Below are 18,469 nucleotides of genomic sequence, written 5' to 3'. Positions count from 1 at the left end.
CTGCAGGAATATAGCAACACAAATTACCCAGGTGCTGTGGCGTGTTGACAAAGAGGCCACTCATGCAGATCACGTAGTGAGCAGCCATTATTAGAGGAGAGCACGGAGAGACAATCACAGTGTACTACAGTACTTGTAGACAGGGGGTAACAACCGGGGGAGGCTTATTGTGAGAAGTTAGACTAAGGCCGTTGGTGGGACGCATGGATGCGGGCATCGTGAGAAAGGCAAGGCCTGAATTAGAGCAGCCATGTGAATAAGAACATGGGAAACAAGCAAGTAGATGATTGCTTGCCTCAGTCACGACAATGAGCAATCTAAAGTGAATCTGACATGCAAGTAAAGTTTTAGTCCAAAGCGCGTGGCTACGCAGGAAGAGAGCGGTGAGCGGTCTGTAAGTGAGTAAAAAGGCACTGGACAAGCCGCGTCAAGGAACCCGACATGCATGAAACGTCATGGAGTCTTCAGCATGATATCCATAGCGCCGCGTTAGCAACCCTGTCTTGCAGGTAATGTTTGTTAGTGGCAGTCGGCATACTAACCAACGTGCTTTGCTGTGCAGGAGGTGAACGGGGGAGCGGCCTGTACATGTTTTTAAAGGCACTGGAAATGCCTCGTGAGGAAGCCTGAGTGCGGGCCGGCTAAAGTATTTGGCCACAAATGAAAAATAATAAATAAAATACTTTACCCTGCTAAGAATATTCATTCGTATGCGCCTATCACCCCTCCGAAAAAGGCCTCAATCGATAAATGGACAATGGCTAAATAGACAATGGCAATGGCTCCGCAGGGCGAGCGGCGCGAGACGTCTCCCCCTGCAGATTTCACGCATAATGGTAGGGTCCAGGAGCGTGACATAGAGGGAGCGTCAGGGCAGGTATCAGTGCGTAGTTTCTGAGGAGATTAGGCGCAGGTAGTTTAGAGAGGGGGTTTCTTCCTCTTTAGCGAAATCCGAGTTTCAGGCAGGTTAATCACTTTGGAGGTATAGAAAGGAAGGTTGGTTTAGTAAGAGAGAGTTTATTTCTCAGAATGGAAATGAGTGAACAGCTGATAGCGGCTTTGAGAGTAATCCAGCAAGAAGGGAGAGAAGACATGCTGACACAGGCGGCACGCGACAAAATGCTTCCCCCAAAGCGCCCACCACAGAGACTAGCGGCAAAAGGTGTGAAGTATGCCATTGAAGCCTGTCAACCGGCTTCTGTCAAGAAACGGAATGGGATAGCCCGTTCTTTGAGCGCTGGTGTGGAGGCGTCTTTGTGACCGGGTGAGACAGGAAAAGTCGTGACGGTGCGAAGAGCGACTTCCCTCACACGTCAGAAGCCAGCGAGCGACTTCGACAACAGACCGAACGCCTCTGAGGTAAATACGCTGGTGGCGGGAACATCCTCAGGAGCCGCTAACAGTAGTACACAGGTGGCCCTGAAGAGAAAAGGGAAGGAAAAGGCTATTAAGAAGGTGGCTCTTACTCAGGACAGGATGGGTGGGCAGGGGTTTCCATTACCTCCTCATCCTTTGAATTATCTTCCTGTCCGTGACGCAACGGGCATGGACCATGGACAGAACAATGTCAGTCAGAAATTCATTATGAGAGGGTGGACGGGTTAGTTGGTGGCTTATTCCAGTGACAGTGATGACGAAGTGGGTTATGATACGCAACCCACCCGCGCCCCTCCTCTCCAACTGATTCCTATGCAGCTACCTCAGAATAGTTCGAGGCTGACTCGAACAGTTGAGTCTGGCGCACTAGAGCCGTCCTTGGCTTTAGTGGTTGGTCCCCAGGCATATAAGCAAGTTGAAGCATTTCAGGGAACACAGGATGTGAGTGATTCTGAGGTAGAGGATGAGTATTACGAGGATACTGACATGGAAGAAGAGTGCGAACAGGAGAAAGGACATAGAACACTGTCAGCAGATCAAGAAGCCAGGTGGTGGGACACTCAATATTTGTTTCCACATGCCCGCCCTTCACCGTATGACACACCACACACGAAGAGCGCACAGGTCGGGAGCAGAGATGGTCAGTTGCTTTGGGTCGAGCGCCCAATTTTCACTGACAACCAAACTATGCGCCATGCTTCCACGGATGTTGTTACTACTTCACGAGTAACTCGCGACATGGCTGAGGCGCAGATGGTTAATTTTCAGAATGCGCCATCTGTTCATGCGGCTGCCCCTACCGTGTCACGGTATACTGAGGAGCTTGGTAAAGTATACTCCAGCGAATCCAGAGCGGATTTTTTGTAATCAGACAGGCCTCAAGAGCGGAGTTCTGATCTGCTTTGGTCGAATTTTGATGGGGGAGTGGGGGATGGAGCTTGCCCGGGTAGTAATAATAATAATAAACTTTATTCGGATTTTTCAGAAATTAGAAATCCATAAAAGCAGTACATAATAAAATCTGCAGTGCAAAGTAGTTACAAATAGCATGGAAGTTACATATCTAATTTAAAAAATCAATTAATTTGTTCAATACAGTTATTTTAAAGATTTTTTCTGTGTCTGTATATACACTTCAAGAAGTTAAGAACATGGTAGCAGGTGGCTTCAGTGTCCAAAAGCTGCAGGCTCAACATGGCTGGTCGACATTGTCTAAGACCCCAAGATTTTAGGAGAGTCAGTAGCCAAACTTTACGATGTTCCTGATAAAATTTACAGAACAAGACGGTGTGGAGGGTGGTTTGTGTTGATTTTTCTTCACAAGGACATGAAGGTGGATTTGGATCCCAGACGTTTGGGGTTGGAAAAGCTACCAGCTTGTGGAATATATTTAGTCTGAATCTTATCAGAAGGTAGCGATCAAAAGTACCAATGTTGGGAGTTAAGTAGGGCTGAATTGAAAAGGTGGATTGGACCGTTATTGCGTGTTGAACGGACTGTTTCCCTACTTCTGATTGTAATCTCAGATTTTCCAGGTGTCCCAAGGCTAATGTTTTTAAGTTGTTCTTTGTAAGTTCTCCAATTTTTTCAGGATTTGAGTAGTATTGCTCTACTCCGAGGTCGATGAAGAAGTTCCTGATATAGGCTAGCCATTTAATTTTTAAAGCATAGTCCAAGGACATTGCATCTGCCAGTATCGTCTTTGTGAGTTCATTTTTTTCTGAAGCCCAAATGCGGCGCCATAGGAGTAGCGGTTGTATTTTTGCAAGATCTTCGATATGTGGGACGCCCAATTCTGTGTTGGCAGGCATAGATCGAAGATCGCTTTGGGGCTGATAGGAGAAATCTAAAAAATTTATTTTCTGCTACTTGCAGGGAAGTGACGTCCGTATGACCCCATAATCCTGCGCCATATAGAGCTGTCCATTGGCATTTGGCTTTGTATATAGTCAGCAGTTCCATGGGCGGTCGTTTTCCCAGTTTTTGTGTAAACGTCACCAATGCTGCTAATGCTCTTTTAAAGCAGTGTTTCCTGGCTCCCACTGCCTTTTTCCAGGAGAGTTTGTTGTCTATTGTGACTCCCAGGTAGCAATATTCAGTTGTGGAGTCTATTTTTTGTGTGTTAAGGGTAATGGTTTTTTGATGTTTTCTCCCGACCCCGGCCGTCATCACGAAAGTCTTTTTCACGTTTATGTGAAGATCTAGGGTTCTCATAAATTGAGAGTATCTGTTGAGGGACTTTTGGAGTTCGCAAGGGGTTCGTGCCAGGAGGACAGCGTCCTCCGCGCAGAGCAGAGCGGGGATCGGGCGATGTTTAGCCTGCGGGAGATCCCGGGCGCCCTTCAAAAGCTCTACCTCCAGGTTGTTAGTGTAGAGGGAGAAAAGGAAAGGCGCCAGGACACATCCTTGTCTGACCCCGCGCTCCACTCTAAATGACGCTGTCAGTTCCCCCTTTGTGCCAGTGCCATATCGAACTCTTGCAGAAGGATTGGAATAGAGTTCCCTTAAAAAGTTCAGGAGTGGCGGATCTACCCCCATTTGGGCTAAATGGGACCATAGTTTAGTATGAGAGACACAGTCAAAAGCCGCGGACAAGTCCACGTAGATCATGTAAAGTTTTTCTTTTTTGGCTTGCACATATTTTCCAAAAATAAACGAGAGGTTTAGGGCTTGTTCCACGGTTCCTAGTCCCTCTCTGAAACCAAATTGTAGGTCAGATAGTATACCTCTCTCCTCCACCCAATCCTGAAGTCGTTCCAGGATCACTCTGCCTGCCATCTTCCCCAGTGAATCCAACAAAGAAATTGGGCGGTAGCAAGCAGGGTCCTGGCTGTTACCTTTCTTGAATATCGGTACCATAATGGACCTTGTCCATGATTCCAGGATTCCTTTCTTTGCCGTTGCGGTGCACACCCTTGTAATGATCGGGGCCCAAAGATCTATTTTGTATTTAAAAAAGTCAGCCGGGACTCCGTCTGGGCCTGGAGCTTTTCCGTTTTTGGTTGAATTCAGTGCCAGAAGGATCTCAGATATTTCAAAGTTTATATCAATAGGGTATATTGGAGATATTTCTTTTTCCTCTTCTGTTTCTTGATCGGAGGATGATTTTTGAAAGATTTTAGTGAAATGAGATACCCATTCTGCTGCATCTATTGCGACTTCAATTTTTGGGAGTGTGTCATCAACCAGAAAAGGAGTTCTTATAATTCTCCAGAAGGCTTGGGTGTTTTTATCCTGTGCACTGGTATGGAGTTCATTCCAAAGTGCTTGCTTAAGTTCCTCTTTTCTCTGATTTTGTGGTATTCCCTTCTTAGGATGGCTATAGTGTGAGGATCCCTTTCGTCTTTGTTTAGAGCTAGTTTAAGTTTTGTATGGGCCTGGGTGCACTCTTGATTAAACCAGCCTTTTAATCGGGGTGGTCCAGCTTTGTGTTTTGCTGTGAGTAGAACCTTTAATTTGTCCATAATTTGGGCAAAGTTGTTAAGAAGTTCATCGTCTTCTGTCGATATATCCAGGCAGTTCTTAATTTGGGGGTACACTGACTTTATCAGATCTTTAGTGAGTTCCTCTGGGTTTATCTTCCCCCACTTTATTGAGTACCCATTTAGTTTATCCATGCTTATGTTTTCCTGGGTCAGTGCGTTGGCTATTATCATAGGAGGAGACTGTTGGTGGTTTGTTATCACTTCCATTTTTAATATAGCGTGATCGCTTTGGGAATTCGGTGTGACTTCAAAGTTTTTTACTCTAGGTTGTAGGGTTGCTGATATTATTATGAAGTCAACCGTAGTACTGAAACCTCTTCCTATATAGGTCGGTGCTAGTGAGTTGGTTCCATAATCCAAGGTATTTGCTACTTGGAGGTCCAGATCTGATAGGAGATCGTTCATTAATCTGCCCATGTTGTTGTGCGAGAAGTTGATAAGAGAAAGACCTTCCTCTGTCACCATACCTGGACATTTTTGCTTGGTTGGGTACAAGTGTGGAGGTTAAAGTCACCTACCCATATTATAGATACCGCACGTCTTGCTCCTTGTTTCTGTCTAAGGGTAGCTAGTTTTTTGTGGAGGTGAGCCAGGACTCTCTGAAACTCTGGTTCGTCAAGGTTATTATAAAAGTTAATAATGACTACGAACTCTTTTTTCGGTAAGGAGAGACCAAGGATCTGGAAATTAGGGTCCAGTTCGATGACATTTATTTTGATGTTTTGAATAGTGTTGGCTACATAGATGTTTAGTCCTCCCTTTGGTCTACCCTTCTGTCCCAACGACGCAGGGGAGAAGTATGTCTTATACCCCTGTAAATGCTGTTCTAGTTGTGACCACGTCTCCTGTAAGCAGATTATTTGATGACTGTGCACATGGTACATAATTGTCCCATCCTCCACCTTTGTCCTTAGCCCTGCAACATTCCAGGAGATCAGGTTTAAAGTTGTTGGATTATTCTTAAGGGTTTTAACTATTTGTAGTTCGCTAGGGATCTCTGGGTCTGGAGGGGCTAGAGGAGAGTCCAGAGATACCAGTGAGTCAGTGCTATTTAGAGACTGTTCTTCTGGCTGTGGTGGTCAGTCGACACTCTCTAGGGCACTATACTTATTTGTTAGGAGAAGACCATTCCAACCGTCCCAACGTGGGGGATCACTGTAATTTCTCCACTGTTCTTGTCCTCTCCATTCATCCCTTCCTCTGCCTCGGTGGTTAGGACCTAGTGGGTTGAAAGGGGGGGCCGTCCTTGCCACGGTTGCTGCCACTGGTGAATGATATGTTTTGTGGGTTGAGGAGGTTGCTGCCACTGTTGGGAAAAGTGGTGTGAAGGTTGTGGAGGTTGAGGGGGTTGTTGCCACTGGAAAGTTGTATGTTGTGGTATTTGTGGGAATTGTGGGGTATGTGGAGGTTGCTGCCACTGATACGTAGTGTATTCTGGGGGGTGTATAAACCCTCTATTTGCTGGGAAGGTAGAGCTGGGTAAATTTTGTCTTGAGGGTGTGGGTAGGAAATAACACAAGGGAAGAGGGTTTATTTGGGTGGCAGGTCCGCTGCTGGGTGTGTTGCAGATATAATTTGCTGCCCCTATCTCCCTAAATTTGATGGTAATAACGTCACCCGCTATGGTCTTCATGTTCCTGCCCACCCAGTCTCCTCTATGTACAGAAAAAATCTCACCACTGATATGAGTAGGTAAGGGTTTATGCAGTTGGAGCCACTGGGCACATTTATTCCTTAGCTCTGCGAAAGTTTCTCTTACACCCTCCTTCAGTGGTGGTACAGCCGTTAAGACGACCACGAAGGGGGAAGCTTCCAGCGGCAGATTGATTATTTTAGAGCGAGACTGCTTTGTCTTAAGTTCTTGAGGTTTATCTAAGGGGGAAGATACTGCTGGAGTGGTAGTGTTCCCATTAGTGCCTTTAACTTGGTGGCTATCTGTTTTGGTTGGACCTGTAGAGGCTTTCGGGGCTGCTTGAGTTGCTGAGGCAGAACCTATGGCAATAGGGGTGGATGGGGAAGCATCTGATTTACTCCCTTTTTGGGTTAGAAGCTGTATAGCTGGTGCCTTACTAGCTAGTGGAGTGTTGGACTTGATCGATGTGTCTGTTGCATGCTTGGTGCAGGGTGTTTTTTTGGGAAGTATTTCTTTTGCCCCATGCGGTTTTGAAAGGCCGTTCCCGCTTATCTTGTTTAACCCTGGGCGGAGTTCGCGGAGTGGGGCTTCGCGGAGCTACGCGAAGTGGGCGAGAAACTACGCCCACCTCCGCACTCCGCGTAGCCCCACTCCGCAAACACCACTGGCCGCCAGCCCCGCCACCCGCCTCCCTCCCGCCCTCCCTAAATACTTTGAAATACAATAATCAAATAATTTAAAAGCACTTACCTTGCCGCCGCTGCCCGCCGCGTCCCCGGGGCTCGCGATCTTCCGTCTTCCGTACTAATGCGCATGCGCGGGCGGCCGCGCATGCGCATTTTCTCGTGAAAATGCGCATGCGCGGCCGCCCGCGCATGCGCATTAGTACGGAAGACGGAAGACGGAAGTAAGTGAGCCCCGGGGACGCGGCGGGCAGCGGCGGCAAGGTAAGTGCTTTTTAAATTATTTCATTTCTTTCTTTCAAAGTATTTAGGGAGGGCGGGAGGGAGGCGGGTGGCGGCCAGCTACGCTCCGTCTGCGGAGTGCCGCCTGGCTCCGCCAGCTCCGCAAAATGCGGAGTAGGCGGCACTACGCACACTCCGCAGACGGAGCGTAGCTGGCCGCCCACCCCTAATCTTGTTACCACATTTCAAATTAATTAGTGACGTGAGTCTGTCAAGCTTCGATATTAAAGGTTTGATTTGTGCCGCTATTGTGGCTTAGAGATCTGATTTAAGGTCTATTACCATGTTTTCAACCCAGCAGGGTATGCCTGACGCAGAGTTGGGGGTAGGTGAGATCAAGTTGTGATTCCTGACTTTTGCTTTGGGTTTTTCCTTAGTCTTGGGCGCAGCCTTGATGGAGGTGGAGGTGGCTCTCCCTGATTCTATCGGTTCTAGAGTCATTCCTGTATCAGGTATATGGGGATGACTAGCTACACTCTGCTCTGGCTTGTCAGGTGAGTGGCATGCTTCTAAGTCTGGGGTAGCCTCAAGGTCAACATATGACAAATCGGAGTCTGATTGAGTCACGGATAAGTCTACTGCGTTCGGGACAGTCAGCATGGGGACAGCTGTTAAGGGTAAGGGTAGAGAACAATTATTAACGGCCTGGTGGGAAGGGGAGCTTGCAGTTGCAAGGGAGCCCAGAGATGAGCGTTTAGCATTCATGAGATCCAGGGAGACTCTTTTTTCCAACAGGATAATGCTCTTGTCAATGGTTTCATTGACCTGGGAGATGAAGTGATCTATGGGACCGGTCACTTGTGCCACGGCCGTAGCTTTTTTGGTGTTGCTTCTAGTTCTGGTACGCATGGTGGTCATCTACGATGTAAATCAGGTACTGCGAAGTAGGCCTCACGGGAGGTAGATAGTGTATCCTGTGGCTGGCCACTCCATGTTGAAATGTAGGATGAGAATCACTGGTCCGCCTACCTTGCGTGTGATGGAGATGAAAAAATGCTGGGGGTCTGGGCCGTCCTCTGCCGTCCTCGAAAGGCCTCAAACGGCCCTGTCTTTGCCCAGTCTTCGCCCGAGCTGCGTCCCGCGCTGCGGGAGTAAGATGTTGTTAAGTAGGGGGCGTAAAGGGCGGGGGGCGGGCCAGCAGGGAGAGCGGACCGGAAGCTATACGTCGGTCTTGCAGGGACTTCTGGGAAATGAAGTCCCCGCACGCTCGCAGCCCCGCTGGTGCCTCGCGCCCCTCACCGCCTTTCCGCTTTGCTCCGATGTTGTTCCTCCCAGCTGGTGTGTAGCTTCCAGCACCCACAGACGAGGCGGCACCCGCAGAGCGGGTGCGGCGAGAAGTGGGCTGGAGAAGAGGGCTGGAGGTCTAATGCGCTGCTGTGCCTCTTGAATCTGGCCAGGTACGTCCGGTTTGGTATTAAGCGTTGCCCGGGTAGTAGTGGTGGGGTTCAGGTGAGGGGTGAGTTTAGTCAGACGTCAAAAGGTCAGGTCGGGAATTCAAAGAAAAGCAAAAAGAGTGTCCATTCCAAACAGAGTGTTGTGGGTACGGTGGGGAAAGAGGTCAGGGTTGGGGGGGGGGGGCAACGAATTCTTCTTTGTTATTTCAGAGGTCAAGTGCGGACTCTTCTGTGGTGAATGTGACCCCAAGAGACTATCAAGAGCGGATGTCTCCAAACGAATTGCAGCGACGTGCAGGACAGCTACCATGCGGTAAGCATCAATGGTGGGCAGTGTGGGATGAGGGAAGAGATGACAGGGCGAATTTTCGAGAGTTACCTGTGGTAAAAGTTGTTGGGGGAGGGGAAGGCAGGAAAAATGTTTTGCCAGGTACTTTGGTGGTTTCTGGTACACTGCCTCCGATTAATGCAATAAACACACGAGTTTTACCTCAGGAGTTGCCAGTTATGGTGGAAGGGAATGCTCAGGATGCGGCATCGGAGCAGAGGGTAGCTATTAATGTTAGGCAGCGGCTTCCTTATATGGGGTTGGCGATGCCGTTGGGGTCCCACTTGTCGGACAAAACTAAGCAGCGAATATGGAATCACGAGTTTGTAGACATATTTAAGTTGCTGCACCGAGATGTACAGGCCAAAGAGGGTTCAAAAGAGGAGGAATGGGAGTTAGCGCGACGTCCCAGGGTGCCTCGTACGATTGAGAACTGGACTTCAGCCTTCCTGATATACGCAAGCATATATTGTGAAAGGTATCCAGAAAGGTCTGTTGCCCTTTACAAATACATGGACATAGTTAGGAAGGCACAGTTACACTTTGGGGGATACTCTTGGCTTAACTATGACGAGGAGTTTCGAGCTCGTATTAGCATTTGTGTAGAGAAGCCTTGGGGTGACGTAGATTCGGAGCTTTGGCTTCAATGGATGTCCACATCTCATCCATCGGCTATGACACACACAGCAAGTGGCTTGCCAGTCCCCTACCGGCCCTTTCTATGGCGTCCCGCTCAATCTGGAGCGGGTACATGGGGGAGAGGCTTTTCATCAGGTACAGGCGCCTGTTGGAATTATAACAGAGGAATGTGCAACAGACCATTGTGCCGTTTCAAGCACGACTGTTCCCATTGTGGGGGGCGTCATCCGCTCACGCAATGTAATTCCTCAGCGGGGGGTTTCAGTGGGCACAGAGTCAGTGACCAACAGCGGTTTCCAGAGTAGGGTGGCTGGGCAGCGAGAGGTAGAGGCACCCCTTTCCCTACTTTCCCAAAAGGCGCCTACTCCAATTAGACTGAATAGCTTGGTGCCCTGGTTGAATAGATATCACGATACTGATTCAGCATCTCGTTTGTTTTGGGGGTTTCGGGAAGGTTTCAAACTGGGATATCAGGGCCCCAGACAACAGAGGTGGGCTGACAACTTGCGTTCGGCTAAGGAGCTGCCGGAGTTGGTACGTAAAAAACTGGAAACTGAAATCGAAGCAAGTAGAACAGCGGGCCCTTTCCGGCATTGTCCTTTACCGAATTTGATAGTGTCCTCTCTTGGAGTCATTCCCAAGAAAGCTGCTGGCGAATATAGAATGATTCTGCATCTATCCTGGCCAGAAGGGTGATCTATAAATGATTTTATATCAGAGTTGGACACATCAGTGTCTTACACAACAGTGGATGAAGCAATGGAGCTAGTGACAAAGATGGAAAAGGGGGCTGAAATGGCAAAATGTGATATTCAATCTGCTTTTCGTTTGATGCCCATTCACCCTACTGATTTTGAACTGTTGGGGATGTTTTTTCAATAAATAAATAAATAAATGGTTTCGGTTCAACTGGCAAATTTACATGATTGATGATCTGTTGGGCAATTTATGAATATACATATCCTGAATAAAGTGGCCTTTTCTGCTATGAGAAAGCGAGTGGTCTCAATTTGTGGGCGATGGCTCCGCAGGGCGAGTGGCGCGAGACGTCTCCCCCTGTGGATTTCGCGCATAATGGTAGGGTCCAGGAGCGTGACATATAGGGAGCGTCAGGGCAGGTATCAGTGCGTAGTTTCTGAGGAGATTAGGCGCAGGTAGTTTAGAGAGGGGGTTTCTTCCTCTTTAGCGAAATCCCACCCACCCACCCTTCTAAAATAAAAAATAAAAAGAGAGAGAAACACACGATGGACTTCATGAAGTAGATGTACACGTTCTATGTGTTTGTGTATATATATATATATATATATATATATATGCGTTTGTATATCGCCAGGTTTACGAGCATGTTATTGGTGAGTATGCATATATATAAATATATATATATATATAGATGGTTTGCCCCTTCATGATGCGTTTCCCATAACAGATGGCTTGAGGCTAAGGGTGGGCATAAAATCCATTTCGCGGGCGAATTTGCGGATTTTCCGCGATTTCGCGATCCGCGAATCTCGCGAAATCGCGGTAAAATTTGCGAATCAGCGGGGACGAATTTTCAGCCAAGCAAGGGTTACAGCAGCAGGTGCAAAAGTTGAACCTAATTTCTTTGTAACCTTTTACAAAAGGGTTACAAAGAAATTAAATTCAACTTGGGCACCTGCTGCTAATTGCTTCCTGGCGCCTCGTTGCCTACTTGCAACTATTCTCTGACCCTGCTCTGACCCTTGAAGCAGGGTCAGAGAATAGTTACAAGTAGGCAACGAGGCACCTGTCCAAGGAATTAAACCTCATCAGGAAGCACTTACAGATATAAAAAACAGGAAGAAGGGAGAGGATGGCAAATACACCCATTTTGAGTTGTCAGGAGGGGTTAAACTAAAAGAGACTTTTACAGCACAATTTTCGTATGCATTTTGCTACAAATAAAAAGCTGTATGTTTTGTAGGGGCAACTCAGGAATCTGGCCCTTCAGAGATCCGGCCTCTCTTTCTTTCTCTCGTTCTCTCTCTCCCTCTCTCTCTCCCTCTCTTTCTATCTATCTATCTCTCTCTCCCTCTCCTTTCTTGCTCTATTTATCTCGTCCTCTCTCTCTGTCAAGTTCTTCCTCTTTCTCTGCTTATCTCTTTCTTTCTCCATTGTTCTCTCTCTCTTTCTCTCTATCTCCCTCTCTTTCTTTCTCTCTCTCACATCCTCTCTTCCTCGCTCTCTCTTTCTCTCTCTTTCTTTCTCTCTCACTCTCCCTCTTTCTCTCTCTTTCTCTTTCTCTCTCTCATCCTCTCTCTCTCTCTCCCCCTCTGTGTGTCTTTCTCTCTTTCTCTCTCTCCTTCCATGTCTCTCTCTCTCTTTCTCTCTCTCTTTTACTTTCTTGCTCTTTCTCTGTCTCTTTCTTTCTCTCTCGTTCTCTCTTTCTCTCTCCCTCTCTTTCTCCGCTGAACCAGAGGGTGGCAGTGGTGAACCAGAGGGTGGCAGGGGTGAACCAGAGGGTGGCAGGGGTGAACTAGAGTGTGGCAGTGGTGAACCAGAGGGTGGCAGTGATGAACCAGAGGGTGCTGTGCCCATAAACGACTGCATGGGTAACTTCGCCATGCAAGCGGCCCGCGAAGACGCAAAAAGCCCTGCAAACACGCAAAAAACCCCGCGAACACGCAAAAAACCCCGCGAACACGCAAAAAAACAAAAATCCGCAAATTCGCACAAATTCGCAAATTTTGCGGATCGCGAATTCGCAAATCCGCAAATTTGCGGATCGCAAATTCGCAAAATTCGCCCATGCTTACTTGAGGCATAAAATCCCCAGGGAGGAGAAGTCTAGAGCGGGCTCCTCCAGTTATTAGTTAGATAGGGGGAATTATACAGAACAATAGAGGGGAAAAAATGGAAAGAAAATGTTGGGGAAGTTATGATGAGTTCAATACAAGAAAATAGATTATTTGATGGTTTCGGTATAAAGTCTAAATTCATAATGAAATGAAATAAATAAATAAATAAATGGTTTCGGTTCAACTGCCAAATTTACATGATTGATGATCTGTTGGGAAATTTATGAATATACATATCCTGAATAAAGTGGCCTTTTCTGCTATGAGAAAGCGAGTGGTCTCAATTTGTGGGCGACAAGTCCCTAACATAAGTGTTTAAAGCAAAAGCATGACATTTGTGAAGACCTGACTCACCCCTAGTAACAACGTCAAGGGCCGACGGGGGTGGCCGGAGCACTACGTTGCTCCAGACGTCTGAAACAAATAAAAGTAGTAGTAAAGCCGGTATGCAGGCTCAGTAAGTAGGCTTACCGGGAAAGCAGAGAGACACATGCCGGTGCAGCGGAATACTCACAGGTTCTGCTCAGCAACTTGCCGATTTCCTACCCAAGCTCCAGGGCCCCGTGTCAGGTGGTTCCGGTAGCTGGTATTTATGTGGGTCGCTAGACCGGTAAATGATGTTGGATGTGAAAAATATTGAAGTTGAAAACTATTTGAAGTGCTAGCCATCGCTCGTAAGGAGAAGAGGACAATGGGTTTATTGGTGTAAGGGATATGCTGTGATGGAGGGTGTAGAGTGAAAATGACAATATCTAGAGTGATGCTAATGTTGCTCATTGAAATTAAATGTGTAAAAAAAGGGGGGAAAGGGGAGGAGAATCTTGCTGCAGTTGGCAGACAGCCTGGGAGTGCTGACCAAGTGATCTCGGTGGTCTGGGGATCATGAATCGTGCCTGCAGGTGGTGACTAATCCCATGTATAGGGGGAACTGGTGGGAGTCAAGGAGTAAGTGGGTGTAGCTGTAATATCACCCGGTGGAGTCTGTGGATGTACAAAGAGTGGAAGGGTGTTTTGGCCACTGGTATCACCAGGGAGTGTGTGGGTAAATTCAATGGTCAGTTCTGCCCATGGGATATCATCGTTAAGGCCCTTGGTGTGTGAGCCTAACTTAAAAACCCAACATTGTTCCTTTCTAAAGAGTGCCTCCTTAGTGATTGTGGGGAACGCCTCTATGATTGTCCATTGTAACTCATTAGGTGAATGATTTGATTCCACGAAATGGGTGCACATCTTGGTGTTAGTTTCTTTGCACCGAAAATTGCTCCTGTGTTCCATGATCCTGCTTTTAACAGCATGTGTATTTATCCCTACGTATTGGAGTAGGCAGGGGCATGTTATTAAGTAGGTGCAATTACGCGTGTTACAATTTGTGTGTTTGTTTTGGGACCACTTCCAGCTGTTGGTCAGTGAGATACTCTTGGTGGCATGAGTGAATTGACAGATTGCGCACTGACCGCAAGGGTAGTGGCCAATGACAGGTGGTAGGTCCCAGAGCGTGTTAGGGGCCTTTGGGTTTTGCTTTTCAGGTCTTGTGTTAACCAAAAGGTCCTTGATGTTGGCTGTCTTTTTGATGCTCAGTTCGGATATCTCCAAAATTCTCCAGTGCTTGTTAACAATTCTTTTCAACAAGTTGGATTCTGGTGTAAAGGTGGTGACACGCGTGATAATATAAGTGGCAGGTTTTGTGAGTGTTTCTAGAAGGCTTGGGCGGTTGGTTTTCCTAGCTCTCTTTTGTGCATTCTTTACGATTCGGGGGGGGGGGTACTGTCTATTGATCAGGTTGGTGCTGAGTTCTGCAGCTTGTTTTGTGTAATCCTCAACATTGCTACAATTCCTGCCGATACGTAGGAATTGCCCATAGGGTAGATTCTCCCTCAGTGCCTTTGGGTGAAAGCTTTGGTACAGGAGGGGACTATGGCTGTCAGTTGTTTTTTTGTATTTTACTGTCGCCAGCTTGTTGGTTGTTTTTTTGATCATAAGATCTAGGAACGGGAGTTCTTGTGCTGAACAATTGGCTATGAAGTTGAGGTAAGGGTTGAGATTGTTGATCCAAAGGAGGAATTTGTGGATGGTATCCCTGTCTCCTCCACAGAAGATCAAGATGACATCGATATAACGTCTCCAAAGGAGAACGTTATTCGAAAAGGGGTTGGACTCAGTGAGGACATACCTTGCCTCGAAGTCTGATATGTAGAGACATGGCAGACTAGGGGCAAAGGTACTGCCCATTGACGTACCCTGTTTCTGATGAAACAGTTTGTCTTCAACTGGAAGACATTTTCTGTGAGTGCTATGCGGGCGCATTCCATCACAAAGCTGATCGGGGTAGGTGAGGTCCAAGTCGTTTCCAGTAGCATTTCTTCTACTAGCTCCAGTGTGTTGATTTGGGGGATGTTGGTGTAGAGGGCCTCCTAATGTGCAGGACCTCGTAACCCAGCTCTTAGTCCCCCCTTTTAGTTAAAAAACTTAAGCACGGTGGCTCAGCTGTGGGACATTCCCCTACGTTCCCTTCTCACAAAGGAAAATCCCCCAGACCTGAGGGTCTTCCCTCTCTCCCCTGTCCTCAAACTCCTTCCCCCATCACCATGGACAACATTCAAGGTCTCTCCTTTGGGGAGGACTGTGTAACAGAAATCGTGAACGGTCCTTCCTTTCTTGACCAAGACAGCATCTTCTAGCGACTCCTCTAGTGACTGGACAACCATCACGAACATGAAACGCCAACTCATGAAGATCATTATGCACGGGTATTTACCGACTCGGTATTACCCATTCATTCCTATGGGCCTTGAGGCTCATAGGAATGAATGAGAATTACCGATTCGGTAATAGGGGGTAGACCAACAAGGGTGGCAGGGTATCACATTGACACCCTGTTGCACCCCTGTATAGTGCATGGGTACACATGTGGCAGACATACATGCCCTAGGGCATGTATGTCTGCCACATGGCACTGAATAAAAAGCACAAAATTGCTTTTTAAAAGGTTTCGGAATTTACCACCAACTAATAGTTGGTGGTAAATAACGAATCCTTAAATGTAAAAAGCACTCACTTGAGTGCTCTCTACATTAAGGATTCAGTAATTTACTGAATCGGTATGTTAAGAATTCAGTAATTTACTGATTCCTTAAGTTACCGATTCAGTAAATTACCGAATCCTACAATTTGGCCACCTACATCTGAAAAGCCTAAATCCGGTCGGTAACGGCCGAAATTCGGTGATTTCGCCCGTTACCAACCGGAATTAGGCTTCCTACATCTGGCCCTTAGAATCGTCCTTACGTCAACAGTTGTAAATTTAATCAGATGATGTATTCTTTTGTCACCGTTTCTTATAGTGGAGTCATATTTTCGTCCCTTATGCATTGTAGTCCTCAGGAGTTTTAAGCATGAGCCATTCCACAGATTGGACTGTTATGTACAGACGCTATGGTCATTGTTCTAGTTATGGAGAGGGGCTCAAATTTGTCCTGGTTAATATGGAAACCAATTTTTTTTTAATTAAAGCTATCTGTGAAATGAGGGCTAGAGTAGAGGCTGATGTGGCTCAGATAATGTTACCAGTATATTTTCTGCATAGTGTAGTACTTTATGTTGCCCCGTTGGTGTTTTAATTCCATTTATTTTTTTATTCTGGTGTATTCCACTAACAATATTTCTAATACCAGTATAAATATGAAAGGGGAGAGCGAACAGCCCTGCCTAGTTCCCTTCAGAATATCAGAGGGGGCAAATGTGTATTGATTACAGGCCACGGTGACCATTGGGTTCTTATAAAGCCATTTCACCTTATTCTTGAAACCCTTATCTATGCCTGTTCCTTCCATAACTCTGAATAGGTATCCCCATTTTCTGCTTCAAATGAGACAGCCATCTTTTTATTTGTATCATTCCATACATTTCAGAACATATGAGATACATTGTTTTCTCGTAATAGTTCACTCAAAATCATAATTTTCCCTTAAAGTTTTCCCAAAAAGGGATGCTAGTTCTGCTTGCTTATTTTTTTTTTAAATGGTTTGGAAAGCCATCTACACCTTGAGCCCTACTTGAGGGTAACATATTTTGCCTTGCTAATTTTTGTCTCTTGCTTGGTCTGTAGGAAGTGACAGAAGTCCTAAAGCTGACATAGGGCCAGATGTTCGACCAGCCAATTAGCGAGTCGCAAATTGCATCACATTTGTGACTCGCAATTTGCAACTCACTAATTGGAATGCAAAACAGTGTCTCAAACTCTGTTTGCGATTCCAAATGGGGTCACAAATTGCATGTCACATTAATAATAATGAGGCAGGCGAAATTTCCAACCCCTTTAGGAATAGCTAGCACTCACAGGGATGGTGGCCTGCTAGGGTCAGCAGACCACCATGTCAGTGACTGCTTTTTTAATAAAGCAGTTTTTCCCCTTTGCGAGTGGTTGGTGATGTAGGTGGTAAACTGCAAGTGTTAGCAGAGTTTACATAGCATGTTGACTCGCTATTAGGAAGGGACACCACTTCGTAATAGCAAACATCGCAAAGGCTATCTTGCGAGTCAGTGACTCACAAAATAGCATTTGTCATGCTATTACCCTTTTCTGCGGCTGCAAACTGGAGAATCTCCCATTTGCGGCCGCAAAAAAGGGTTGTACATCTGGCCCAAAATGTCTTCCTCAAATTGGTGTGTTTCCCTTTAAATATTTGCCATGGATTCATATCGTATTTTGCTTTGCTAAATCGGCGCAATATCTCCTGCCTCAGTGTACTGGTGTATTGTTTTGTCAAATGGTCAATATCTTGTTTTAGGTAGTATTGAGTGGATTGTGCTGCCTTTTTTCTTATTGCTGCATCCCTCATACTCCTTGCACTTAAGTATCCCTAACCAGTCGCTTTTAATGTGTCTGGGTTGATGCTAGTGTATCCTAATGTCTTTTTAAGGAAGTGCCCAACATAAAATGTAAGTGGCTCTTATGTTTGGGGGGGCTCGCAGTATGTTCCGTTCATTTGGCATTAGCCGCCTGTGATTCTCAATTTCTCCAACATTAACTGGATGTAAATTGCATCATGATCAGAGACGCTGTTTGGTATTATCAAACTGTCAGTGATTTTTCTCAGCAGTAAGGCTGTGGAGAATAATCAATGAGGATACATGTTGCATGTGTGCAGGACATAAGCAGTGTGGCTCCTCCACAACGTTGGAGGAGCGTCGCCCCACTGCCTGGCTTGGTGCCAGCAAATTTAAAATAAAATTATGTTGTGGCATCATTTTATTTTGCATTTGTGGCTCTTAGCCAGTAATGTTGGGGGACGCTCGGCCTGGACGGGGAAGGAGGAGTGCTACGTGCGCTCCACTCCCTAAAGGCGCATATGTGTTTTGGCCGGCCGTCTCAAGCTAACCAAAACACACACGAGCACGTAGTTTTTTTCCAGCCCAGCTGCATTGAGCAGCCAGTCTAGAGAAATGCCACAGACTCCCTGGTCTGAGCAGGGCGTCTTTCCTGCCTGCTCAGACCAATCCCCACACTGCTCTGCAATACAGAGATTGGATGGGAGTCCGGGCCCCAGGGGCTGCTAGGACCCAGGAAGAGAAGCGGCAGTGAATGCAAAGCAATGCTGGAGGCGACCCCTGACAAAAGATATGTTTTTTTTTAAATCACCCTTTGTTTATGGAGCCGCTACTGGACATAAGTATTCATTCACAATGGGTTCATTATGATAGTTCATGAGCTTTTCTAATACTTGTTTGTCTTATGTTGACATTACCCGATTTGTTTAGAATTGGGCTGAGCACCAGGTTCCAATCCTTCAGAAATATATAGGCTTTCACCAGCTGTCTTGTCTCACTTGTAAT

The sequence above is a fragment of the Lissotriton vulgaris genome, chromosome 9, assembly GCF_964263255.1.
Source record: "Lissotriton vulgaris chromosome 9, aLisVul1.2, whole genome shotgun sequence".
In the NCBI taxonomy this organism is placed as follows: Eukaryota; Metazoa; Chordata; class Amphibia; order Caudata; family Salamandridae; genus Lissotriton; species Lissotriton vulgaris.
This window is presented reverse-complemented; position numbering follows the sequence as displayed.